The sequence below is a fragment of the Chanodichthys erythropterus genome, chromosome 9 (assembly GCF_024489055.1).
Source record: "Chanodichthys erythropterus isolate Z2021 chromosome 9, ASM2448905v1, whole genome shotgun sequence".
In the NCBI taxonomy this organism is placed as follows: Eukaryota; Metazoa; Chordata; class Actinopteri; order Cypriniformes; family Xenocyprididae; genus Chanodichthys; species Chanodichthys erythropterus.
Genome location: NC_090229.1, coordinates 19,103,849 through 19,131,679, shown reverse-complemented (window position 1 = coordinate 19,131,679; position 27,831 = coordinate 19,103,849). Strand labels below are relative to the sequence as shown.

The window sequence follows — 27,831 nt, the reverse complement described above, 5'->3', positions numbered from 1 at the left end:
ATTTCCCTCCTCAGGCAGATCTGATGGTGTTGCACAAGCAGCAGTAGTAGGTCGATGTGAGCTGGGTGACATCCTGACTGGGAGGCAGACACCTGACCTTCAGCTCCACTGGGAACACTTTAGCACAGAGCAATAAACAATACTCTAGAGATGTTTAGCCCTCAACACTGCAATAATAAGAGTGACCTTTATTTTGTAATTAAAACCATGCTACTTCTGCTAAGCCAGAAAATTAAGCCAATAGGATATTGTTAGTTGAACTGAATGTGATTTAAGTATGCTAGGCTTAATTACTAGCGAGGCATGCGGGTGTGAACTTTATGTACTTTAAGCTAGACTTAACAGGAGATGAAGTGAAAAAAGTGTGGATTAAACGTTCTATGTAGTTGTTTTCAATCTTTGTCTCCTTTAAAGCACTTTGCAGTGATGCTTTGTATGGTTCAGATGGCAGATTGATGTTGAAGGCTCAGTTGGAGCACATCCTTCCATGCCGGTCTTGAGCCTATTGATTTCGCTGCCTCCAGAATGACTATTGACTCCATTTATTTAAGTGAAGTCCCTAACGACACTTGAGATCAACATGATTTCTGTCAAACTGACTGAACGGAGCATGCTCTACTGATCTTGGTATAGTCATCTGAGGATGTTGATTGCCACCTATGCTCATCCAAGACCCAGATGCTCCATCTTGTCTCTGTCTGGGTGCAAATCTGACGATCCCATCAGTTTTGCACGCTGAGGTGGAGATGGGAGTCCCTGAGGGGGCATGGCCTCATAACCCTCACTGAGTACCAGAATCGGGATCTTGGCCTGAATTAGCATAACTGTCACATTTCTCACCTTTGCCCCACCTGAGGCGAAAACACCACAATTGAGCTCATTATCAACTGCCCCTGAGTCATCAAGCATCCAACACATGCTGACAACATCAGTTGATGTTAATGGCCATTTGGTCTTAACCCTCTGGAGTCTGAGGCTGATTTTGGGCCCTGGAGAAGTTTTGACATGCCCTGACATTTGTGCTTTTATCAGTTGGTTATAAACATATTAATGACAAAAGTGTCATTACACTGTATTCAGCACAAACTAGGCTACCATAATATGTGAGGAACATGTATGTACATGTTTGTGTTTTTAAAGGAATAATGTTTATGCGTGGTTATTGAAAAAACAAAAAAAAAAAGTAACTGAAACAATACCTAAAAATGCATACTAAATGTTTTTTCACAAGACTTTTGAGAATTGTATATTTTAGTGTAGAGTTTTTGCTTCAAAATGATGTGGAAATGATCCTCCCTACTCTGACACATAAAACATTGTATTGATTTTAAATTTCTAAGACACTTTTTGTTTAGGTAGGCCATATGCGAAGAGGTGTGACTCTTCATGAATAATGAAGTGATTTACACCTGGGGAGATTAAGACCCTGCCCCTAATGAGCCGCATAATGAGCCATTCAGTCAGGAATGTGACTGAGTCAACTAAGAAAATGCAAAGACAAGACATATCATTGTTTTTTTTTCTTTTTTATTTAAAATAAAGTTAACAATATAATCCACATATAAACTAGGGTCAAAGGCACATTTTTTGTGTATACAGGCAAATAAAGGTAAGGTTTATAAAAAAAAAGCCCACTTTTACACCCTATACATAACCTGCTTGATCACATATAGATAATCTTTGCAGCCCAATGGTCAGTGAGAGGTGGTGAACAGAGAATCTGAACAGTCACACATCTGTGTGCCATTTTTGAAAACAGTTCAACTGAAGACACAAGTAAATGTCACATGCCTGGCATTTCCAAGGTGTGTCTTGCCTTTTACCAAGCTGTACTTTGCAAAGCATGCAGTTCCGATGACCAGCGGTGGCATTATTCCTTGCATCTGATGTCAGCTCTGCTCCTGGAACCGGTACATGGTCACTTTTGGTCCGTTTTGGAGCTGCTTTCTGTGACGACACACCACAGAGCTCTGCAAATATATTATCATCAAATATGAATCTTATTAATATTATCATCAAATATTATCATCAAATATGATGATTTGCTACTTATGAAACATTTCTGAACAATTGTAAACAATAAATGTTTCTTGAGCTGCAAATCATCATATTAGAATGATTTCTGAAGGATCATGCGACACTGAAGACTGGAGTAATGATGCTGGACATCACAAGAATAAACGACTTTGTGAAATATATTCAAATAGAAAACAGTTATTTTAAATTGTAATAATATTTCACAATATTACTGTTTTTACTGTATTTTTAATTGAATAAATGCAGCCTTGGTGAGCAGACGAAACTTATTTTAAAAACATGAAAAATCTTACAGATTTCAATATAGGCCTACCATATAGTGGGTAAAAGTGTACTTACTCAACTGTGTTGCTGCGTGCCCTCCTAGTGGGAATTGCAGGTGAATGTGAGAGTGATGGATCCACATTCCTAAAAAAATGTAAAAAAAAAAACCCTGTTATTATTAGCATATAAGATAATACTCTCATACCATTAGCTATGCATAACTGACAGGAAAGTAACAGGTATACAAGCATGCTGTATATGTCTGTCAATTGGCCATTACCGGACAAAGTGTGCGAATGTGTAAACGTTTACAGTCTGCTATATCAGTTAGCACATTTAGCAAATAGCAACATGTTCGCGCATTTCACAACCAAGCATATTTTAGCACATTCACGCCTATCATATACGGTACTTAGATACGCTATATATATATTTATAGATAGATGTAAATATAAGGCAAATATAGATGTACGCTTGTATATAAAAAAAAAACACGTCAAATAATTTGAGTATATCAACAGAAAAGCATTCTATTTATAAGCATTTTTATGAGATAAAGTTATATATATATATATATATATATATATATATATATATATATATAGAGATATATATATATATATAGATAGATAGATAGATAGATAGATAGATAGAAGTAAATATAAGGCAAATATAGATGTACGCTTATATAAATAATTTAAGTAGGCCCTATATCAACAGAAAAGCATTCTATTTATAAGCGTTTTTATGAGATAAAGTTATATATATAGTTATATAGATAGATGTAAATATAAGGCAAATATATGTACGCTTATATAGAAAAAAAAACACGTCAAATAATTTAAGTAAAACTAAATCACTTACTCATCAGAAACTGTATCTTCAGCTGGATCAAGTCGCTCTTCAAAATGCAGACGTTCATCGTCAGAGTCGTGTTCTTCTTCCGAGGAAAGAGTGAACTTCCTCACTGTCCAGGACCATCTGAAGAGCCTGCTCACCTGTGTAGTGTGCCATCTTCCAAACGCGAAGGACAGCGAATGAATCTGATGAAACTTGATGCTTTTTAAGACGCTGTTAGGGGCGTTTACAGTTTGCATAAATCGCCTCAGCACATTATCTTATGAATAGAGCGCTCTGCGCGTGGGCGGGCACACATTAAAGATAATTAGGTCAGACAGGAGAAACAGTACCTCTCTTTACTTTTATACTGATTACATAAAGGGAGAATATTTGTTTTAGAATTTATTTGTTTTGTTTAAAAGTAGACACTTAAAGCTTTCCAAAGACATATCTCTCATGTCCATGTAGCATGTATAAGCCATCTATTTTAGTTACTTTTAGTGACGTTTTAGAACGATGTTTGCAGAGACGGAGACGGCAGGACAGCACACCCTGTATATTTTATTTATTTTTAAAAAGCACAAAGTTTTATTTTGATTGTGAGTGTACACAAAAAAAAGAAGACATTCTATAGTTTCAATTGATATATTACTTATGTCTCTATGACAAAAAATGACGGAGTATTTTAAGTCTGTTTTGCTGCAATGTGAAAAAAAAACTGCAAAACGCGCCGGCGCGTTTTTAGACCTCAGAGTGTTAACCTCAAAGCAGGAAACTGAAGCGGAGGTTATCCGAGGAAAGGCAATTTGTGCAGCTAATGTATTGTAAGAGGTTGAAGACATATTCTATAAGAACTGGTTTGTATTGTGCACTTTCTCATGGCACATGGTAGCAACTGTAATAAATTCTGGAAATGCTAAAAGTACTCATCTGCAGGAGTTCAGCATTACATATGGTCCCACAAAGATTAGGCCTTTAAAGGTCTTATTGGGTCTTAGCTTTTACTGGAAGTAAGTATTAGCGCTGTGTGTTCTCAGGACAAAAAAAAAGAAAAGAAAAGAAAAAAAGTACAAAGCTCCAGTTAGTGCACATGCACTTTGAGTTGTAGATTCTGCCCTGTGTTGTGCCCTGATTTTATTTTTTCTCTCCAATCATTTGCTGATTTCCTGTGTCCTTTGTACCTCTTCTTCATAAAAATTATTTATATATATATATATATATATATATATATATATATATTTATTTATTTTTATTTATTTTTTTTTTTTTGAGAGAGAGACTTTTACTTTTATTTTCATTTCTTTGTTGTATCTTACATTGTTTTATATGTTAATTTGTACCTCCTCTTTTAAATGTTATAATATAGTGCTGTTTCTGCAATAGGACCAATTCCAATATATGTGACCCATGCTGACAAAATGAGTCGGAATGCGCACAGGCTAATTTTGAGCTACAGGCAAAACTAGTAAAACATGTCAATTTTGGTTCAAATTGAAATTTTCACGAAAATGAGTTCATTAAGCCCTCATCTAGTGATCCCAATGCTTCAAATAGCAATTAAACATCTAAAAGTATCTTTTATTTGTACGTTTTCTGAGAGTACCTTTCCTATGACCATGGAAAATGGCGTTTTTCCTCTGCTCGCTTTTCAAATACTGGAGCTTCCCTCAGCATACGCTTGGTATCATTGTAAAGCGCAGCATTCCAACTTTATGAATATTCATAGCAAATACTCAATGGCATGAGTCTGAAAGAATGAAATGTGATTTTCAAACTCATGCTGATGTAAACAAAACGATCTTACTCGTGCTGACTGACAGATCCGAAGCGTGCGCACAAAGACGCCTCAGACAGCACGCAATCCCGATATGCACATATACACAGAATTACAGTATTACATATATAGTCAAACATATACAGTATTACATATACAGTCACAAAAAATCTGTTTTGGTGAGTATTTACGCAAATATTATCTGTTATGACTTAAGTGAAGGTTTGATTAACTGTTAGGGGAAAAACATCTGATGTGTAAAGTTGTCTACAGATTGTCTATCATTGATTTCACACATTACTGCCACTTGTTGATGATGCACATTTAGTATCAATTTGTATCTAATAGATGGTTTGCAATTACCAGAGAGTCTAAAACAGATGCAATTAGATCAGTATTAAAGAGATGTTTGCTAATGAATTTTGTGCTAATTAATTACTGAAATTGTTCTCTAGAGTTTGACAACTAGGCAACACTCTTTGGCGTATTGTTGCCAGGGCAACGTAGACGAGTTGGCAAATGCACCTGGTCACTACACCTAGGGTTGAAATAGAGGATAAAAAGCTAGAGATATCACCAGAAGGAGCTCTGGTAGGATGGATTCATGACAAAATGGGATTGTGTGTCTCCTCAACAGATGAAGATGCACCTGCTTTCCCATAGTCACTGTCTCAGCCCCAGGGACAGTAGAGACACCACGGGATGAATAGGTGAAGCCAAGAGATATATAAAATATCCATCCCTGTCCTAGGAGATGTCCTGGGGGGATATTGTTTTCATACACTACCAGACTGCAATAGGAAACAAGCCTCTGCTTGACCGGGGTCAAATCATCCAGCAGTGTGGAATTAGTTTGACATGAGCATGCATCTTCCATCAACACTGCTACCTTTTGGGCTCTAATTATTTACATTTGCACTAGAATAGCTGCAGATCTTCATCAATTAGCCTTCACCCACTGCCACTTCGTCTGTCGCCCAGTCAGAAAGAGGAGATTGTGTTCCTGTCTCATTCTTAGCACCCCTGTAGTGAATGATGTCAAGTGGTTGTTAGATTCTGTGTGTGTCTGTGTGTAATAGGTGCTTGGAAGTATGTTGATGAGGGAGGAAAAAACATCTACTGTACACACTGTAGTCTCCTTGTGCATGAAATGTTCAGGAAATACTAATGTTCTACTGCTTACAAAAATAGAAAATATCCAGATGATATTGTAAGAGTGTAAAGCATCATTCACTCTAAGGTCACAACCCATAGATTAATGCAGCACAACATCTTCCACTTTATTATTCCCAGCGGGACTGATCGCTCAGGTTAATAAAATCTAAAAATTGCTTGATCCACTGCAGGAATGTCAAAAGATTTTCACTATATTTGCCAAAGCACCTTGAATATTCTCATTACTTTGGTTGAAGAGTCTTTATACATTATTTCTCTGTCTAGGCCAAAGAGCCCAGACAATGTAGCACAGTAATATGACATACAGCCTTCTAAGTCAAATCAAATGAAAAATGGTTGAGATAAACAACTTCATTATTGTTAAAAACATTTATTAGACATTTAGCTGTGTTCTTTATAACAGCAGCCAGGCCCTAACACTGTATTCTGATGTTGTACATATGGCACTGTGCCAAGTAATAATAAAAAAAATGTTCTTAGTAAGTAAATAGTCATTCAGTAAATGCTTTTATCCAAAAAAACAAAACAAAAAAACAAACAAACAAACAAAAAAACATTGAGTAACCTGTGGTTAAGTGCTTTGCTCAAGGACACAATGGTGATGTAAGATTTATGGTTGCAGCTACCTGCCCTGAGCTATAGCCAATAGCAGGAGTTTAGCAGTCATTTTGACCACTTACAAACACATATTTCAGTGACCCAAAGATATATTTCTGTTTTGACTGCATATTCTGATGTGAAACATATTCTAAGGTGTTCTTTATCCAACTGAGAAGTTCATATTTCTCTAAAAAAAATCACTCCTACAGTGAATATCAAATTAAAGTTTATGAGTGTGGGATGCCACACTTGTATTAGAACAGTCTTTCTCGTTTCTCATCAAAAACAATCATATAATGGCAAGAAACCTGGAACATCTTCAATTCAAACTCAAACACTTATAGAAAAATTGTATTATTTGCATTTTATCTAGTTTTGAAATGTAAAAGAGGGAGATGGAAAGAGATATATCTTAATAATTGTAAATACTCATATATTACTCTTGTGTGTGTGTGATATTGCTTAAATAATAAATGATAAAATACCATTTATTATTTATATTTTTTTAAATATTAGAATTTATATGATAACCATATATTGTGACATTTTGCAGTGTGATACTGTGTGACATCTTGCGATTTTGAACATATTGTGCATTTAAAGTAGAATTATGTGCCTGAAGGACTTTTAGGATGCAGAAATGATGGAATTTCATATCTAAGTCACAGGAGGGAGATGAGCTTTGACAACATTTTTTATTTATTTATTTTTTATTTTTTTTAATATAGAATGTTCAGAAATGTAGCTTGTTTGTTTTCCATTATGGCTTGTTCAATTGGATCACTCACTGCCTAGAGCAAAATTAGACAAGCAAGTGAACCAAGAATACAAAGTTGCTTTCACTAGACCTAAATGTCCTCAAACTCTCCCAGCTTAAAATGTTAACCTTCACCTCTAGTAAAGAGCAGATGAGGATGAGGGATACAAATAGCATAGCTTTCCTTCCTGTTTAGAGCATGATGATTCACCTCCTGCCCTCCTGTCCAAGCAGTAGGATCAGATGACATACAGTAATGTGTCATGTTGCATTTTATGATCTAAAACCAAAACAATGTGAGTGATATCCATTCTATAACATTATTTGTTGTCTTACTTGTGGTTTATAGCCGTAGAACTGCAGTTGCAGTACCTGACAAATTTAAAATGTCAACAACGCAAATAAATTCCCACTCATGCCCAGTGTTTGGTCTCTCTGAGGAGTGAATTGCTGCACAACCCATCTGGCCCTAGGCGTATTTGTGACATGAGTATCATTATGGTTGGTGGTCTCTCTCATCAAAGCGCTCTCCCAGTATACATACATAAACGATCATTAGATATTAAATAGAGTTTTCTGATGGCTATCAACCAGTAGGGAGATAACAAAATAATTTATTGTGAATGACACATTTACATTGATTACTAGTAAGGATAAAGTGGCCTCAGAAAAGAATTGCAGGGCTTTTTTCTTCCCAAAGGATCAGCATTATAAACTAAACAGTACAATACAAAATCAGTCAATGAGGAGGTCCATAGGTACTATCTTCTTTTCTGTCTCTCCTCGTCTGTCATGGGTCATGCTACTTTGTTTTTTTTGTTTTTTTTCTTCTCAGCTCAATTAGCTGCCTTTCGTTTGGTTGATAGATGTGCATGTGTGATGGCTGTGTGGTCTCCCACATGAGTTCTTCCAGACTTATGACAGCTATTAAGTAATTCCCAAATCGATGGCTACAAGGTGCTTCACCCACTGGATTCGGTTTTTAAGGATTTTTGGATACGAGTCTGAATATTGATCATCATATTTCAAGGAACGTCTGACATCTGGAGTCCCTGCGGGTTGATTTGTCATTCCTCCCCCCACCTCCATTTGCATATTCCTCCTGTGTTTAATTCCCTTTTTAAACAGAGGCTTAATTAGTTGGAGTCACTGGAGCAGTCTTGGATTATGCCTTTCAGAGAAACAAAACATTTGATCTCATTTAGAGCTGTTAAAGAAAGCAGTGAGGCTCACTGACCATTAGCTACGCACCGAACCAGAGCCTCCGGCACATTTGTAGAGAGAAAGCCCTGAGCTACAGTCTGAGGGCCTTCAGAATATATGCAGATCAGCATCTAAAGGTGAGATAAAGTGCTTGGTTTCAGTACAGTATGGCGTTTTTTGCTTTCGAGAACTAGAAGATATTGCAGATAATGTCAGAATGTAAACATTCTAACCCTTTTAAAATATTGCAATCAGGTCATATTTATTTATTTAGATTATACCAAAAACGTGACATGTCATTTTTTGTCCAAAGGCCTTAATAATAATAATAATAATAATAATAAAAAAACAAAAACAAAGATATGACATCCAAAGTAAGTAAGGTAGTACAACTAGATCCCTTTTTTTTAAATTCAAAAGGTTTTTATTATATTTTGCAACATATAATTTATACAAAAATATATGTATTTTACAGATTTTTAAGTGTCACAAGGTAATTCGGTTTAACTGTCCAAAGGCCAATATATCCATTTCATTTGTGATTAAAATATCTTAAAATGTAATAAATGTATATATATTTTTTATTCTGGCATGATTTTATAACATCATATATCAACATAGTGCAAAATAGTATTAAAATAATGTGTAGAAGTCATTGCTTTGTAATGAGAAAGAATGTCTGGAAAAATTTATTTCATTGTTATTCGGAGTAATCGATATAAAGCGACCATTTTGGATCAAGTCATGCAGTCTTTATCATGTGACAGGATGTGACATAATTCAGACACCTGTAAAGGACCACATGGTCATGAAGCAAAGTCTATCTATCTATCTATCTATCTATCTATCTATCTATCTATCTATCTATCTATCTATCTATCTATCTATCTATCTATCTATCTATCTATCTATCTATCTATCTATCTATCTATCTATCTATCTATCTATCTATCTATCTATCTATCTATCTATCTATCTATCTATCTATCTATCATTAAATATTTAGTTTCACATCTTAAGTGTGATCAACATTGAACACAGTTTAAGCATATCCTTTCACTGACCATTTGTTGTTATTATTATTATTATTATTATTTTTAACGAATTTCAGGTCCCTTTTTTCTACACTATTCGCAGAGAAAGTGCCAAGCTCATTATCTTTAAATGTGTTGTCTACATATTATATGGTTAGTACAGAGAAAACCCATCCCTAATAGCTATTGTCAAGACCAGGTGTCTCTTCACCTATAATGCTGATCAATGAATATATTCAATGTAGATTCTTATTAACAGGGTTATTTGCTGCATCCTGTTAGTTTATGCTGTTGTGCATTTGTAGTATGGCTTTACGAGCTCTGAGGCCTTAGTGCCTGATACAGCGTGACGATAATGTCATAGGTGACTTAATCTAGCGACCCTCTTGGGCATAGAGACGAGAGCATTGTGGTGCTCTTCAGCCTTCACTCCAGTCTATGATTGTGACACACAGGTTTCCAAGGCAACAGATCCTGTAGAACAGCGTCCAGCAGAGACACGCAGGCTTATTCAGGCCCAGCAATACAAGCCACTGTGCCCCAGCTTCCTCTCTCAGTCTTCGCATTCAGCAGGCCTTTGTCACGGTGGCTCAGCTCCATGCAGTCAGATAGAAGTTGAGCGAAAAGGAAACCAAGAACAAATGCCTCATGACTCACGCCATTCATCCTGTCTTCTATTCTCGCTGCCTCTCTCCTTTCACTCAAAAACTGAAAGAATGAGACAAAAATCACTTTGGGAAACATCTTGAATAATGAGCAGAACAAAAATGACTTCACGTTTTGACTTTTTCTATTCATTTACAAAGGTGTATTCCTTTATTTTGTTTTATATTTCCTCCAGTAATTACATTTCCCAGGTGTGTTCAGTCGTCCCAAGGACAATATTTTATGAGATTTCAGATTTTTTTTTTTTTATGTACATTTTAGAGTTTTAAAATATTTTATATATCTTTGAACATTTAAAATACAAATTAAAAGTACAAATTTTAAATATGCTACCATCAAAGTTTGAAGTTAGAAAGATTTATTTTATTTTTTAATAAATTAATAATTTAATTCAGCAAAGATGCATTATATTGATCAAATTCACAGTAAAATAAAAAAGTAGTAAAAAAAATCTGTTTAAAATAAATGTTGTTATTTTGAACTTTTTATTAATCAAGATTACAAATAAAAAGTATCATGATTTTCCACAAAATTATTAAGCAGCACAACTTTTTCAACATTGATACTAATCAGAAATGTTTCTTAAGCACCAAATCAGCATATTATTATGATTTCTGAAAAATGACACTGAAGACTAGAGTAATGATGCTGAAAATTCAGCTTTGCCTTCACAGAAATAAATTACATTTTAAAATGTATTCAAATAGAAAACTTTTTTTATACATATTTTACAATATTAACATTTTTGCCAGTATTTTCATCAAATAAATGCAGCTTTTGGTGAGCATAAGAGACTTTCAAAAACATGAAAAAATAATCTGTCATGTTTTTCGTAACCTTTTATCCAGTTCCAGTTATCCTGAAGTCATAATGCACTGGTAGGTTCATAATGGCTCTGGTGACGAGCAGTACTCACTATGAAAGAATGAGGTTAATTAATTATCTGAAGGAAAGTATCCATAAATTACCTTTAAATGAATGATGGCTTTTGCTGTTTGTCCTAAATTGCTTTGGCTACGTGCACTAACACCCCCACGGTTCCACACATTCATACACACAGAGACTTGTCTCACCCCCTTCTATCAGAACTGTCAGATGGGTTGACACACCCAGAATCCATTCGTTTGTCAATTAAAGGCAACATTGTGTTTATGAAGTGTCAGAATGATGAAGAGGCCCGTGCTGTCAGACCTGCATCTCAGTAAACGTCCAGCAGGCATGGAGGCATCAGTGCTTATGTAGGCTATTAAGTCAGGCAGCCATGCATCTCAACAGCAGAACACAGCCATGGGTTGGAGAGAGACAGACAGCATATGAGCTCAGTATATTGGCCTGCTGTCTGCCAAGGCGACTGCAAATGATTGTTTGGCAGCTTTAAAGTCCACTCGCTCCGACTCAAATTCCTTTATTTGATTTCTCCTTCTGGCGTGGATGCGCTGGAGGGCTGGGCGGGGAGGATAGGGACCGTAATACTTAGTTCGTTTATTGGATTGGACTCTTTGCTAGACGTGTTCTCAAGTGCCGTCACTTAAGCCTATGCAGTAGACTTCTGAACACTCGCAGAGTGTGTTTTTTTTTAGCAAATTTACTTTTCTAACCCACACAGATGATTTTTTTTTAAATGTTATATAAATGGAAGAATTTAAGCAAATGTTCTCCCCCACATGATAATGTGCCAAAATTTAGAGAGAAATATAGAGAGAGAGAGAGAAATAAAGGCCTTTTTTAATAAAAGGATGGTTTATGTTTGAGGTATGAATTATACAGGTAGATGTGTACCTGTATTTCATCAAAGAAATACAGAGCTGACATTGAAAATGTTGAAGATTATGCTTAACCCTTAAGTTCTATTCATATTGACTTTATGGTTTTTATACTTTGTGTATTAAAGCAGTCTCTGGAGTCTCTGACACAAATATATAGTTCATGCTGTGAAATTTTCTATGGAGGAAGTTTCACAATGAAATGTTGTTTATAAGAGTTTTTTTTGCATAATTATTATAGTCACGCGGTCTCATTTTTTCAGTGTATTCACGCTGATTTTATACAAAATTTCCAGTTGTTCACTTTAGGGGTATCATGAACTATTGATGAACTATAGTTATTCAGCATTTATTATTCCAGGTTCAGTGTTTCCCACAGGAGTTTGTGAGACTGTGGTGGGTGGACATCGGTTCCTCTAGGGGGGTCCGGGGGCATGCCCCCCTGGCGGAAAATTTTGTACATTTTAAATTTAAATGCATAAATCTGGTGTATTCTGAGAGCAAAATTACGTGACTAGATCAATAAAGAAATTTGTTCTCTTGTAAACAATTTTGTGCTCTAAAAGTAATTTATTTATTGGTGATGGTAAGGCACATTAGTCATGTACACAACATATAGTAGGCTAAATGATAGTTCATAAGTGGTCAAACATGTAGAGCACACATTTAAACCATTAAAAATATGTAGCAAAAGAGGTTACCTTTGTTGAATTAATTTATTAGTGGGAGCCTGTATCTTTGATTTGTTAACCAATCCAGAATGCACTAAACACACCATCTCATTATAGAGAAAAATAACAAATGAATAAAAATATATTCATAAGCTGACCAATAAATAAATAAGTAAACTAGGCGAGTATATAATTCAGCAGCAAAAAAATATTCTAGCCTAAAAACTTTGCACAGTAATTTTATAAATCCAAATGTTAATAAAAAGTTTAAAATTACTATTTGTATTCTGAAATTTAAAAAACGATTTATATTAGATTTATATGTAAATAATTAAATGTATTTATATTAATGTAACATTAAAAGGCGCTTATTTTAAATGTATTGTGCAGCTTTTTAATGGGGCAACAAGCTATAGATACGACAGAACAAAATAGGTTATTAATAATCTTTCAGTGTGCAAAACCATGATAATATGAAACACTTCAAAACAGCAGAAAAAAACCGCTAATGCGCATCCCGGGTGCAGAATGATGCGCTTGAAGCAATATCGAGTCAGAGCACGCAGTTGTGCTGCGCATTGAAAAGTTCACGGTACAAAGAGAATCCCTGTGTACATCTGACTGTATCTAACAGTTTATTAATCATATGGTTCTTTCATTTTTAAATGCCAGTTATTGTGCGTGTGACACGAATTCATAGTCCTTGTGTTGTGCGATCTAACAGACATCCTGTAGCCAGTATGATGACATCGTTCAGAAACAGCAATAAACTCCAGCAAGATAAAGTCATTTTATTCAAATCCACAGCTCTTTATATACATATCAAGTATTATAATGGGAATATATCATATTGGAGAGTTTTACCGTGCTGACTGTCGTTACCGAACGTGACGCGCTGTTTGAGTGCTAAATGATTGACAGCTGTAGCGGAGGGAAGACGAGTTTCTGACCGTGAACTTATCGATGTATATTTCTTCTGTCCCTCACATGAAGCTATGGAATGGCTTCAGATGACTTTGAATATAGTGCACGAAAACTTAATTGGTGCTAGTCTACTTATTTTGCTCTATGTCTCCCACTTTTGCCATATAAAAGAGCGCAATTATCAGACGGTAATTTATATATCGCGACAAACCTAATTTCCGTTTCATTCTGAGACTGTGGCGGGACAAATTAGAATGTGGCGGGCCGCCACAGTCTAGTCAGTCTTGGAAACACTGAGGTTAATGACAATTTCTGCATATACTACTACTATGGTAACATTTTGGTATGGGGAGCACATATTCACTATTAACTATGACTTTTGCTTCAATAAACTCTTAATTTACTGCTTATAGTTTGTAAGGTAATTGTAGCTAGAGATGTTCCGATACTCCTTTTCCATTCCTGATACCGATTCCGATACCTGAGCTCAGGGTATTGGCCGATACCGAGTACTGATCTGATACCTGGGTGCAGGGCTCTGAACCGGTTCAAGGAACGAAAACGAAAACCGGAAACGAATGAAATTTTGACCGGAACATAACCAGAAACGGAAACTGAATCAAATTTAAAAATAGTTTTGAACAGAAACGCTCATTTGAAATGGTCATTAACCGGTTAAAAACTTAATTTTTTCTATATAATATTTTGATTTGGCAGTCAACCAATAACAAATTCAAATAGTACAGGCTATGCAAATGTGATGCTGATGCAGCCAACGTGAGTGAAATGCCCATGCTCACTTTCTAAAGTGTGAGATACCCACGCTGACGCGCTCATCTCAGCTGTCAAGTCATCATAGGTTAGGTAAGTCACAATGGAAATGCCCTGGCATTAGTTTTTCCGATGAAATATGTCACTAACCTTCAAGCATTAGGCCTACATTTAAGTGAAAATGAATGTCAAGTAGGCTAATATGCAGCTTGTTGTGCATTTTGAAACCACAGGATATGTAGAACATGCACACAACGCCACATCACGCACATGCAGCGGTTCGGTGAACGGAGAAAACTGAATAAAACTATAGGCTTACATAACACATATACAATAAAAGGGAATATTTGGGCCTATAGGCTATACGAAATATTTCACCATATAATTAGGTCTACAGATTAACAAAACGAAAGTGGTTCATTGTGGCGAACTTCAACGATCTAGGAAAGGAAACAGACATTCTGCTTGTTTTCGTTATTTAAATGCCTTTTGTAAATGTATGAATTATGTCTGGCTTTTAAATTACAACCATAAACCATAAATTACGGAGTACAGTTTAGGAAAGAAACGTTTCAGTGGTCGCACCGGCACCTCATGCGCGCGCACACAAATTCTTGCATTGCTTACTCGATATCGCAGCTGTTAAATATTAAAATAAAATACAATCAACCAAACATATAAAACTTTAAACTGCTCAATTCAATTCTGTAATACAATGTGCCGTCCCGTGACCACCGCCTGACTGTGCTGTTATGTGAAGAATGATTTCGATAATGCCAGTGAAGTACAAAGCTTACATAATAAATAGCCTAATAGTTTGGCATTCGTCTCGAAAATGGAAACAGTGCCGAATGAGAAAGGTATGCTTCAGATTCACTTTAAATTAATTCGTTTAGCATCTTATTTAGTTTTATTTCTAATAAATAACCCTGTTTTTCACTTCTTCGCTGCTCTAAACAGTGGTTGCTTATATAACACAACTTCCTGTGTTTGCGTTCTGAGCCGCAAAGAAGAATTGATTTCCGATTTGCTGCGTTAAGCAAAGATAGCGGGCACAACTAGATATTGTTTAAGAAAATGGTATCGGATTGGTACATGAGTTTAATTACTCGCCGATACCGATGCTAGAATTTTTTCTGGTATCGGTGGTTTTTCCTTAGTTGTAGCGTTTAAGTTTAGGTATGGAGTAGAATTTAGGAAAGTAGAATATGGTCACCCAAAATAAGGTATTAATAAATGTCCTTTATAAGTACAAATAAACAGCCAATATGCAAGCTAATAATCGTGAGAATTGTTTCCTATACTAAAGTGTTACCACTACGACTACATTTTATACATGATTTAACAGGGAATAATAGTATATTTGTAAATTAAAATCAACCTGGACTAATACATGTAATGTAATAATAAATGCAATTAGGTTTTGGGCGATATACCCGTAGACATGATTAACCGGTTGAAATTGTTGTCAACCGGTAGAGATTTTGGACTATCATCTCTTATAGCGGTTACGCTCACGTGACGTTGCTGTGCTGAGTGGTTACGGAAGCTTATAATTTAAAAACAAGTGGCTTTAACCCTCTGGAGTTTGAGGCTGATTTGAGGCCTGGAGAAGTTTTGACATGCCCTGACATTTGTGCAATTTTCAGTTGTTCATAAACATATTAATGGAAAAAGTGTCATTACACTGTATTCAGCACAAACTAGGCTACAATAATATGCGAGGAACATGTATGTACATGTTTGTGTTTTTGAAGGAATAATGTTTATGCATGGTTATTGAAAAAAGTCACTGAAATAAGGCCAAAAAATAATATAACACACAGTATCCGTGGAGGTTTGAATCTTCATGAATCATGCTGTGATTCTCACCTGAGAAGACAAAAGAATCGCATAATGAATTGTAATGACCTACATATTAATGAGGCCTTTCAGTCAGGTAGGCTGTGAAAAAACCCCTCTGTGATCATGTCTCAAGCTCATCATGGTGTAAATCAGACATACAGAAAAAACAGCAATACTGTGAAATATTATACAATTTAAAATAATGGTATTCTGTTATAAACTTTAAAATATAATGTATTTCAGTGATGCAAAGTGTCTGAACAATTATGTTACCTCTATGGCATTTCATATAGGCTTTTAGCTTAAAAGCATGCACATTTGGAGAAATATTGATGGATTCTCATATGTTTATGTCAATTTTCTATACAGAAGAGTATATTTATTCAGGATTTATTGTCATTACTATGAGTGCTGGATACTGTGTTTACAATTTATACTTGCAGCCGGATGGCGCTCTGTGCACTTTTAGTCCACAAATGCCAATGCTAAAGAAGAATAGGCAATCTAGGAAATAACTGAACTAACAGAGGACAGAGATCGCTAACTATGGCTATTCAAAACACTTTTCAAGACAATAAATACACAATTGAGACGATGAATGCATGTATTGACTCAGAATTTGCGTCTGAATAGCGCTGGCTCCGTGGGCGTGGCCGCATTAGCGGATAATGAGCTGAATCACGGATTTCTGACATGGCTATCTTTTCATACAGATTACATAAACACAGAATGTTTGTTTTCGATTTGACTTACACGATTTAAAACCTGACATTTCAACTTTTTTTTAGACATAAGTCTAATTTTTTTTGTGATTAGTATTCACTAAGTTACAGTTCTGAGAACTATCAGATTGGACTTCCTTCAGAGGGAGACGAGAGATCATGCATCATGTTAGTTTTCTTTATTTTACAAAAAGCACAACATTTTGTTTTTACTCTAAGTGTACACAAATAAATGAAGATATTCCACAGATTGTGGTGAATAAAATGGTGAATAACTCTTAATTGTATGTGCAACATTAACGGAGTATTTTAAGTCTCTTTAACACTGGTAAGAAAAAAACCGTGGTGGTATCGTCGGTGAGTGTAACATCTGATGCAAATGAACGTCAAGTTTTACAGTATTGAGACTAGGGCTGCCCGATTAATCGCATGAGATTGTCACGCGCATTTCGTCAGTAAAGCCGGTTCCCTGATTACCGCTAAATCTCCATCACCTGCTTTCAAATGGAGCGGCATTTAATAGACAGAGCCGTTCATTATCGAAGGCGATTCATCTGTGATATGAGCGCGATATTGCGTGGCTTGTCAGTGATCTACGGCTCTGTCTATTAAATGCCGCTCCATTTGAAAGCAGGTGATGGCGACTTAGCGGTAATCAGGGAACCGGCTTTACTGAAGAAATGCGCGTGACAATCGCATGCGATTAATGGTGCAGCCCTAATTGAGACGGATGCGCCAGAACTGCAACTGATAGAATGCTCAATGTCAAAATCAAGCTGTCATTTAATTTGCTCTTGGGGGCCCCCTGGTGGCGGCGGGGCCCTAAGCAGCCGGTTAATTCGCTTATAGGGAGGGCCGGCTCTGATGGTGACACATTCTACACATAATACTTTTTTCAGCGTGCTACAGATCTATAGCTGTAAATTGCAGACACACAGTTGGAAAACATCTCCTGGGATCCAAAGTAATTGTCCATGGCTGGGTCATAGTACCTACTAAATGTATCATTGTGCCTTTGAGGGCTTACAGTTCAGGATACTGTTGTCCGCACTAATTTTCCTGTGTGAATCCATTGTCATAGTATCAGACTGGCTGCGCTGGCTTTTCTCCCAGAATCTCGGCGTTTAAGAACACTTAAAACATTAGTGGGGAAGCTTTGGTACATTAATAACATCAGCTCCTGTCCTCCCTGTGGTCCATTTTGTTTTAATGACGTTTTTAACAAGTCTTTGTATATGTTTCCGCATAGTCACTCCTTTCATATAAAGAATGGATTATTTGATTCTAATATAATTTGTTACTAAATCATTTTATATATATTATATAGTGTTGTAAAGCAATGCATTTTCCAAGTACAGCATATGTGGACTGCAACTTATAAATTTGGCTCATGTTTTTATGCGCCTAAGGATCAAGCACACATTCTTTTCTGAGGCGAATGGCCAAACTAATTCATACAGTGGGAGTCAGCCAAAGTCAAGGACAAGAATTGCTTCCTGAGACAGACGTTTTACCATTAAGCCTACCTGGATTTCTGTTCAAATGTCTGCCGTTCTCATAGAGGTGGTCAGTATGCTTGCTTTTATTTATTTTTGTCAATCTTCTGTAATTCCTCCTCACTGGCCTTAAAGGACATGGTATCCAAGGTAACTAGCTTGTTAATGTGTATTGTTAAGTGATGAGGAATTGTTAGATGATGATTGGCTGTCAGTGAGTATTCATAAGGTCTGCACTGAGACATACTGCAGGCATATGCAGATTTGATTCCTGGTGAAAGGTGTTTTTTTAAAAAAAAATTTTTTTTTTTGGCATTTCATATTCATGATGACCTCAAAGCTTTCTGGTTTCACACGTGAGACCTTTTGACCGAGTTGGGGATCTGGGGACTACTTAAAGGGAATATTTCAGCCAAAATTAAAATTCTCTCTTTTATTCTGTATTTCTGTATTTACTCACCCTCATATCGTTCCCAACTCGTACAATATTTCTCTTGTACTGTTCCATGCATCGAGGGCTTTCTTTATAAAATGTTTTATTTATGACAGTCAAAAACTCAAAAGTACCATAAAAGCAGCATAAAAGTGCAGTATATTCTGTATTTTGAAGCAATAACATAGTAATTATTTTCAGTTTTAGGTAAAATATTCCTTTTTTCTTCTTTTTATTGATACAGCTAAAGCACAGTTAGGGTCTACCTGAGGTAAATAATCAATAAAAGGAGTCCTCTGTGTTATGTGATCATATAATTCATAATTTACCTTTCTTTTGTGTGCTATTGATTTGTAGTGACCCCTTCCAGTGTGTAATAGAGAAGTGTGGAGGCGTTTCTGACTGGTGTGACATCTCTCTTGTCTCTCGTCTCTCGTCTCGCTCTCCTCCTCAAACTCAAGCTTTCTCTTTGACTCAATTCCACCATCCTTCTTTCATTTGCCCATACAACTGAGAAATTAAAGGATTGAAGATCATTTGGCTTCAGGAACTAGAGGCGACCCAGCACAGTTGAGCGAACAAAGTGCCATTTAGAGTTACAGGGGTTAGTAAATTTTATAAAAGAAATAGCTGTGTAATTTTTATGAAGTTTTAAAATCCAATGAGGCAGCAACTCCTCAGTTGGATGGAATGCTTGCTGTGAAATAAATATAAGGCCAGAGCTAAATAAGAGCTAAAATTACTGTTTTCTCAGCTTGACCTGCTACAACAAAACACTTCTCTGTAGCTTTAATCAACACACGAACATTACGTTTGTACCTTTAGTGATAATAGAAAAGATTCAAAGATTCAGATCAAATCATCTTATGTTTTATTTCACTTTTAATTGTTCAGGTTTTGCATTTTTTTGAATGACTCATTCTTGCTTCTATTTGTGTCATATTGCTTTGTGTTAGAAAATCATATTCATGCTTGAAATTGCTGCCCACATGTGCTCGCTATTACCTGAAGCATGACTTTAACATGCGTCAAACTTGAAATTGATAATTTTTAATAATGAGAATTGAATTGCTTTTGTACATTTATATTTGTTGTGATGGGTTCTGCTCAACACTGTTTCTGTCATTGACTTTAAAATTACCTTCCGATGATTATACAGTGCTGAGCAAAGTAAGAAAACAATTCCAGCTACACAATATGGATTTAGAGATCCTGTTTGCAGTAATTACTGTCTTTTCAGCAGCATGAAAACAGGAAAGGTGCAGGACAAATATAATGGAGGTGTGAACAGAATTGAACTATACAATGTCCAATTCAGTACACTGTCGAAAATTATTTCCCCTCAAGTATTATTGTTTTTTTTTTTTTTTTTTTTTTTTACAATTTATTTCTCAAGACAACAGAAGCAACATTTTTTTCAGTTCGATAAAGATGACTCATGTTTAAATCTATTGGCAGAAGATGCTCTGTAATGACTAAAATTATTGTAAAAGGCAATTTTTTCTAACAGCAATTTTTCCAACAATTAAACATGGCACATTTCCATAGATGTTCTATGCCAAACTGTCCATGACTCTTTTATTATAGTAATTAAGTTGTGTGAGAGGACAAGAAATACTTTAAGTATCTACTGGAATTGCAAAATGATACACTTAAGCCGATAGTAAGACTCACTAGATGGCTGTGTTTTGTCCCAAAGAATGACATTGAATTAAGCTTAAGCTCTTTTTAAATAAGATTTCATAGAGAGTGTAATGTTCAAAATTGGGTAATGCCCTCTAAATACAGTTGGGAAGAATAAAGGGATCAAGGTTTGGCTAATTAGCACTGCCCAGTTAGCTGGTAGATGTTGGAACTACACTATCTGGTTCTGGAAACCATCTTTCTCCATTGACGACCATTCAAAAGTAGCCATTTAAATTAGCTAAATATATACAAATAGTTTTATTTAATATTTGAGATATTTTTAAAAGTGTGATTTTTTTTTTCTTTTTTCTTTTTTCTCTTTTTTCCCCCTTCCCCTGTCTGCTGCCATCTCACTATATTCACTAGAAAAGTGTTTGTTACTGTGTGTGTTCTTCTGGTCCCATCAGCAGTCAGCATTGATATGGCATCATTTTTGGACTTCAAAGTGATTATTCACATGACATTTAATAGCTAAATAGCTTTGTGTTTGTACCATGTTTGGCTTTTCAGTTTTATAAATTCCCATTTTTCTCCAAGAAACAGTATTTTGTCAGTATTTTCTATTTTTGTTTGCTGTACGCTATGATTTGTGACTCATAACAAGAGAGCTGAAAGAACTGTGCACATTTCCACTTTTCTGCAAAAGACTGAAATTTGTATTCCAGGAGACAGTCCTGCAACCAGGGTTTCCTTTGAGCTCTGTGTAAGAAAAGTCATGTTTGGTGTTTCAAAGCATCCGACAAACTGACATTGACATTGGGCTGAAATGATTCATTGGAGGAAGACAGAGGAATGAAGTTTTTCTTCAGAGAAAGGCATTTTCATGGAGGTGATTACGGATCTACAGCCTCCACCTCTTGTAGTCCTTGTCCAATTAACTTCACTGTCTTTCTCAGGTAAGAACCATCACAAATAAGATTCAGTTAGTCGAGACAAACAGCTGATTTTTCTAATTTGACTGAGCTTGATATCATGTTTTCTATATACATTCTACGAGTTACACCGAAGCTACCTTATGCATTTTAAAGAGATGTACAGATGCATGCTGGGAAGGAATTTGATGGATTGGCCTGTCCTGTTATGTGGTGGCACGTTTCGCTGGATCATTCTCTGACATAGACTCATGGTTTGCATTAACCAGGCAAGTCAGCTATTATACACAGATGACTGATTAAAACATTACGCAGAAGAAAAAGCGTCCAAGTGCACATCAGAACAAGGTGGTCTGATAGAAGCTGATTGGTGAAGATGCATTCTTTGTTTGTTTGTAATTTTTTCACAAGTTTGCATTAATAACATATTGACAGCATCTAAAACATAAGCATTTTTATGTCTGTACAATTTTTAGGTTCTTATAATTAGTGTTGTCAAAAGTACCAAGTCGGTACTGAAATATAAAAAAAATGTGACGGTTTCAGCTCTGTTTCGTGGATTCGTAAACACCTCCGATTGTCCATTGTGTTCATCAGATATGTCTGTGATTGGCTACAATGATCAATGCTTCAAAAACATGTTGTAAATAGACATCAGTGACACTCTTCATCGAGTGCTTACACAGATACACACGGCAGAGTTTATAAGCCTGTTTTCAAACACTCCCGCTTTCAAAACACTTTCAAATTCAAACACTTCCTTGGTGCTTTCAAATGCTCCTGTGTGTTGATCATTGTAGCCAATCACAGACATACATATTGAGCGTGTGAACACAACGGCCAATCAGACGTGTTTTAGAATCCATTCAACAGCACTCAAAGAGTCACATTTTAAAAATTTCAGTACCGACTAGGTATGGAAGTCGGTACTTTTGACAACACTAGAATATTTAATTCAAGGAATTAATAGGTTTATTTTATCGTATTTAATCAACTACAGTAAACATGGTCAATATCCTCATATTTATTTACAATAATTTATTTACCTAATTTGACAGTATCAATGATTTCATTGTGTTCTCTGTGATTTCTGGTGGCATATTCAAGCCATTTACAAGGATTCCGTTCTTTAGGCAAGACTCAAATCTTAAAATGTAATATATGTACAATATAATATATTTTAATATTTTTTAATTGTTTTTCATTCCTGTGATGGCAAAGCTGAATTTCCAGTCTTCAGTGTCACATGATCCTTCAGAAATCATTCTAATATGCTGATTTGGTGCTCAAGAAACATATCTTTTCTGTTATCAACGTTTAAAACAGTTGTACTGCCTAATATTTTTTGTGGAAATGTTTTCTAATGATATAAAAATCTTTACTGTTAGATTTGACTGACAGTACTTGCAAAATAAAGTATACATTTTTTCTTCTTAAAAAAGTGTAGTGTATGTTTTGAGTTTCATCAAATATCCAAATGTTATGTATAAATATCTTTAGATACTAATAAGATCAGGCTGATACCAGGTATCTGTCAGGTATTTCTAACTACCTTGCTCAACCAGTGACATGTGGCACAAAAAACTAAAAAACAAAAAGCAATGCCAAAAACTAAGCTTAAAAAGAAACATGCTTAGATCACCGTTGGACCATTAAACAAACCTTGTCTCTGAAACAATTCAGACATAGAAATCACTTTTTATCCGTTATATATCCCAGTAAGACAGGAGAGCAGATTTTCTGTCAGCTATGCGCTTTGAATGCTCTAATAAATGTTTTGAGCGAGTGAGGCACAGAGACTTAACAGATTAGCAGGAAAATAAAAATTGAGAGAAAATAAATGCGCTTGCCAATGATAGCCACATGAACGCGTTACAGTGTGGTAGAAACTGGGCTGGAGGACTGAAAGGGAAGCGCAAGGGTCACTGTCGCCAACAAGAACATCCATTCTACTTTGTTTCCTCCCTCTCCCCTATTCAATTTCCTGTCCAAGCAGCTTTGGGAAAGACAACAAACAAACGAGAATAGCCTTATATTGGAGACAAGCTGGCCTGCTCGCTGCCATTTCAATGAGTAGAAATTCCTGCTGATTTTAACCTTATTCTATGATATTGATCTCGACGTGTGGCAATCGTGAATGACGCTTTTGTGATCCATGTAACCAAGCTGATAGCAATGATTTTGAAATGTATGTGGTAAACACACCCACCTCAGCTTCCCTGAGGAAATCCCTTCCTCGGCTGGTCTGGTGGACGAGATATTGATTTGCTTCAAGTGTGCGATCCATTTAGAGTCCAACAGCTCATTAGGCCCTCAGAGCCACAACATCAGCTAATCACTACTTTAACCCCCTTACATTAGGGACAATGTGCCGGCGTGGCTCCACAATGGAGCGTTTTTGTTGTGGGGTTACGGACCTATAGGGAGGAATCCCTCCTGAATTGACCCTTTCCTCTGTGTTGCTTTCTGATGAATGGAGCAAGCCGAGTTCACTCACTTTCGCTGAATAAAAGATACCGTGTAAGCTCTCATGGGATACTATGCCGCCTACCCCTCCTAGTGCTTCACTCTCCCTTTCCACTGCAAACGCAGACTCACATTTCAGCCAGGTGCCTGTATTCTCTAAGTTTGAAATTTTGACTAAAGGGAAGTGAAAGGGGCTGCTGGTGTGCTCCCTCAGCTGGCTCAAGAGATTTGCCAGGTTAAGGTAATGAAAGGGAAACCAAATGAGCTGATATTATACTAGCAGGGAACTTTAAAAGGATTGAGCTGTTTTGCATGATTCCTAAAAGAGTGCTGGTTGGAGCTGCTATATTGCAGTGACGGTTTTATTTTTTAATATATAAATATATATTGAAAAATTGAGTATGGACAGGAAAGTGTAGTGATCAGAAATGATAAGCTCTACTAAATATTTGAGACCTTATTTTATAACATTATAATATCCTATTTTAATATTTGTATTGTCCTTAATTAGTTTTAGGTAGAGTTCCTGAATATTTATAATTTGCTTATTTAAATATAATATTTACAGTGCTCAGCATAAATGAGTACACCCCCTTTGAAAGTAACATTTTAAACAATCTCTCATCTCAATGAACACAAAAACAGTTTCCAAAATGATGACAAAACATTTACACCCTAATTTGAGTAAAACTGAAAATTTTGTTCTCCAAGTTATGTTAATAACCTTTCTTCATGTTACAAGTTAAACAGATGTTATATTAAACTTAGTCTTGTCAACATATTGGAAATTGTTTTTGTGTTCATTGAGATGTTGTTTAAAATGTTACTTTTCAAAGGGGGTGTACTCATGCACTGTGCACTGTATTATATTCGATGATTAATTATCATATTTTCTGTGTATATAAGCAATTACATTTTTCATATTGACATTATATGTGGCGAACAATGGTATTTTGGAAAGGAGTTTCAACTGTTTTTGTCCATACAGTGGACTTCCATTTTATAGACAAAAAAAAAAACAAACAAAAAAAACATTCTTCAACATATTTTCTGTGTTCTGCAGAAGAAAGTCATACACAATGACTTGAGGGAGAGTAAACTGAGAGAATTTTTATTTTTCGATGAACTATCATTTTAAGAGCAAGTTGTAACAGTTTTATGTTGCTTCTTATTGTTTTCCTTTGCTGTGCTGGCCACTGTAAAAGAGGTTTAATCTACCCATTAAAGGGGTCATGAACTGTGTTTTTTTATTGATTTAGAATGTTTCCTGTGGTGCACTTATACTGTTTTTTTACATAAAAAATGTAGAAAATAAAAGGCAATTTTCCTACCCTGATTTTAGTCTTCTCAATTGAATGCTCTGTTTTAAGGGGTGTGTCTGCTGCGAGACTTTAGTGTAAACACCCACTGCTGTGATTGGCTAACATCTTTGCATATGAAATAGGTAAGTATTACATGTTTAACTCTCTCGAAAACTTCTAGCACGTTTTTACTTACAGCTCTCAAGGTTAACTAATCATGTTAAGTGTTTATTATATTTAGATCTATGGCATATTTAGATTGTGGCATAAAATGTTGCAGTGATGTGCTTGTAGCCAATCACAGGCATGTTGAAAACATGAATGCAGCAATCTTGTCATTGCAACTCGATTTCTGCAACAAATGCTGTCGTAACTAACAGTGCAAACACACTGTAAATCAGTGGTTCTCAAACTTTTTTCCCAGTGGGCCGCACAATGGTCCAAGTGCAAGTCTCAAGGTCCGCATATAATTTGCATATGATGTCACCAATGCAAACCAATCAGATTTAATGTTATGGTATTAGCAGATAATACTATTATTATACTAAGATGTTGCACACAATAAATAACAAATAAAAACTAACTTACTGTCATTAGCTTTACAATAATAATCAGTAATGCTCAATGAACACACAAACTGTATATACAATCACTTTAAGTTGCTATTTAATTCTTTATGACTGTATGACTCTCTTCAACAGCATCGCAATAGTCACCAAACAATCACATAAACGCCTTAATAAGCAAATGTTACTCAGCTCTTTTTACAAACAACACTGAGCGCACTGTAGGCTAATTACAATCTCTGACGCTATCAAGCATTCTGTCACGTCGCAATCCCTCGCGCAGCATCGAATCCGCGAGCGCGCGCAGAGTTGGGCTCATCCAGCCGCGGGTGCGCTGATGCGGTTATTTTACTGATTTAAAATACATCAAACAAACACATCGAATTCACAGTTCAGTCTTCTGAAATTGTAGGTTTTGCTTGTCAAGTACTTTACTACAGAGCAAAGGCTGCCCATCTCGCTCATTAGGCCTTACAGAAAACTGATTCTTCCATTCTTCTTACCTTTGCTGCTGATGCTGTGACTCTTCTTGTTTGCATGTGTTCCTTCATTTTATCTTCCACATTTAGCTTTTCTCCTTTAATAACAAATTTGACCATTTTGAGGCTTAAATTTACAAAATTAGCCTAACTACTGTTTGAATTCTTCCTAAGCGCGCACTTGTGTTTGTTTCGTTAACTGAGTGATTGCGTCATTAGCCTACGTTGCCTGATGTCTGAAAATAATACATGCTCACCAAAATTATTTTATATGTCAAATAAAGCATTATAGCTAATTTTTATTTATTTAATTCACTTTAATTTAATTTTTAAAACAAAAATAAATTGTATGCTATTTTTTTATTATTATTATTATTATTATTATTGTGGTCGGCATATCGCGGGCCTCATTTACATTTGTGACGGGCCGCAGGTTGAAAACCACTGCCCCACACCCATTCAAACGCTCGCTGCGTCGCGCGACTCATATCCATTTACATCAAAAGTATATGCTCACTGGATGTCATGGCAACCGAATCACGGAGGAAACTTTAAATATCTCGCCTTCGCTTTAATTTCGGACCATCTCCAAAAAGACATAAAACACTAAACAAATGATTTTTACATGTGTTTTTCAAAGTAGGAAATCCAGATTTTTAATCCCTTACACACAGTTACTGCTGTTGAAATATGAAATGGAGGCGGGTCCGGATTGAATTCCCTCCGGGTCCGGATCCGGACCGGAGTCCGGACTTTGAGAAGTGCTGCTGTAAATAATAGATTATTTGATTATTACGGGAGTTTTGGTGCAAGTCCACTGATAAACTTGTGCTGTTTGATTGACAGCTCCAGCGATTGCAAAGGGAGCATTCTTTGATTGCTTCCTATTTATAATTTAATCACAGTTTAAATAACAGATTATTTTCATTCTACTAAGAGAAACAATGTGAACTTGATCACTGGTCACAGATCAGGCATTAGAATTAACACGGTCATGTTATCGCATAATTGTTGAGTCCATATTGTAAAAATCTGTTTGCAAAGCCTGCTCCAAAATTATGACTGATTTATAAATCATAATTCATAAAATCATTTTCATAATTCATAATTCATAACCATTCATAATTTATAAATAATTTTCATAAAAAATAAATAATGCTCAGCTGAGACAGTCACATTGTTGAAAATAAATAAAATAACCTCATTTCTACCATTAGGATCCTTTGGAAGGTGTTAGTGTTAGTCCCCAGTGAGTAATCCTGTGCTCTTCTCTCTTCCTCATCTCAGTAACGCCAGTGGGCTTGGTCCAAAGTTGCAATGGTGAAGTAGGTGTTGATTTTCTTCTGCAGAGGTAGTCTTACACTTATCTATTACATCATAAATAGACACATTACAGGACAAGTCGTTCGCTGTGCTTGGTAACATTAAAAGCTGTTTTTGGAGTTACAAGGAAGTTTTCAGTTCTGAAACTAATAAGATATTCTA

General features: G+C 35.8%; 1 protein-coding gene and 1 long non-coding RNA gene across 2 annotated transcripts in view; one reads left to right on the top strand and one right to left on the bottom strand.

The window, feature by feature from the left end:
* Positions 1–27,831, top strand: part of grid2 (glutamate receptor, ionotropic, delta 2) — a 495,660-nt gene that overhangs the window by 87,357 nt on the left and 380,472 nt on the right. The gene's annotated exons all lie outside the window — the stretch shown is intronic.
* On the bottom strand, positions 996–3,879 carry LOC137026416 (uncharacterized). Its single transcript, XR_010895873.1, has 3 exons — positions 3,166–3,879; positions 2,377–2,445; positions 996–1,970 (listed from the first exon to the last, which is right to left on the bottom strand). It is a non-coding gene; the product is annotated as an uncharacterized lncRNA (long non-coding RNA).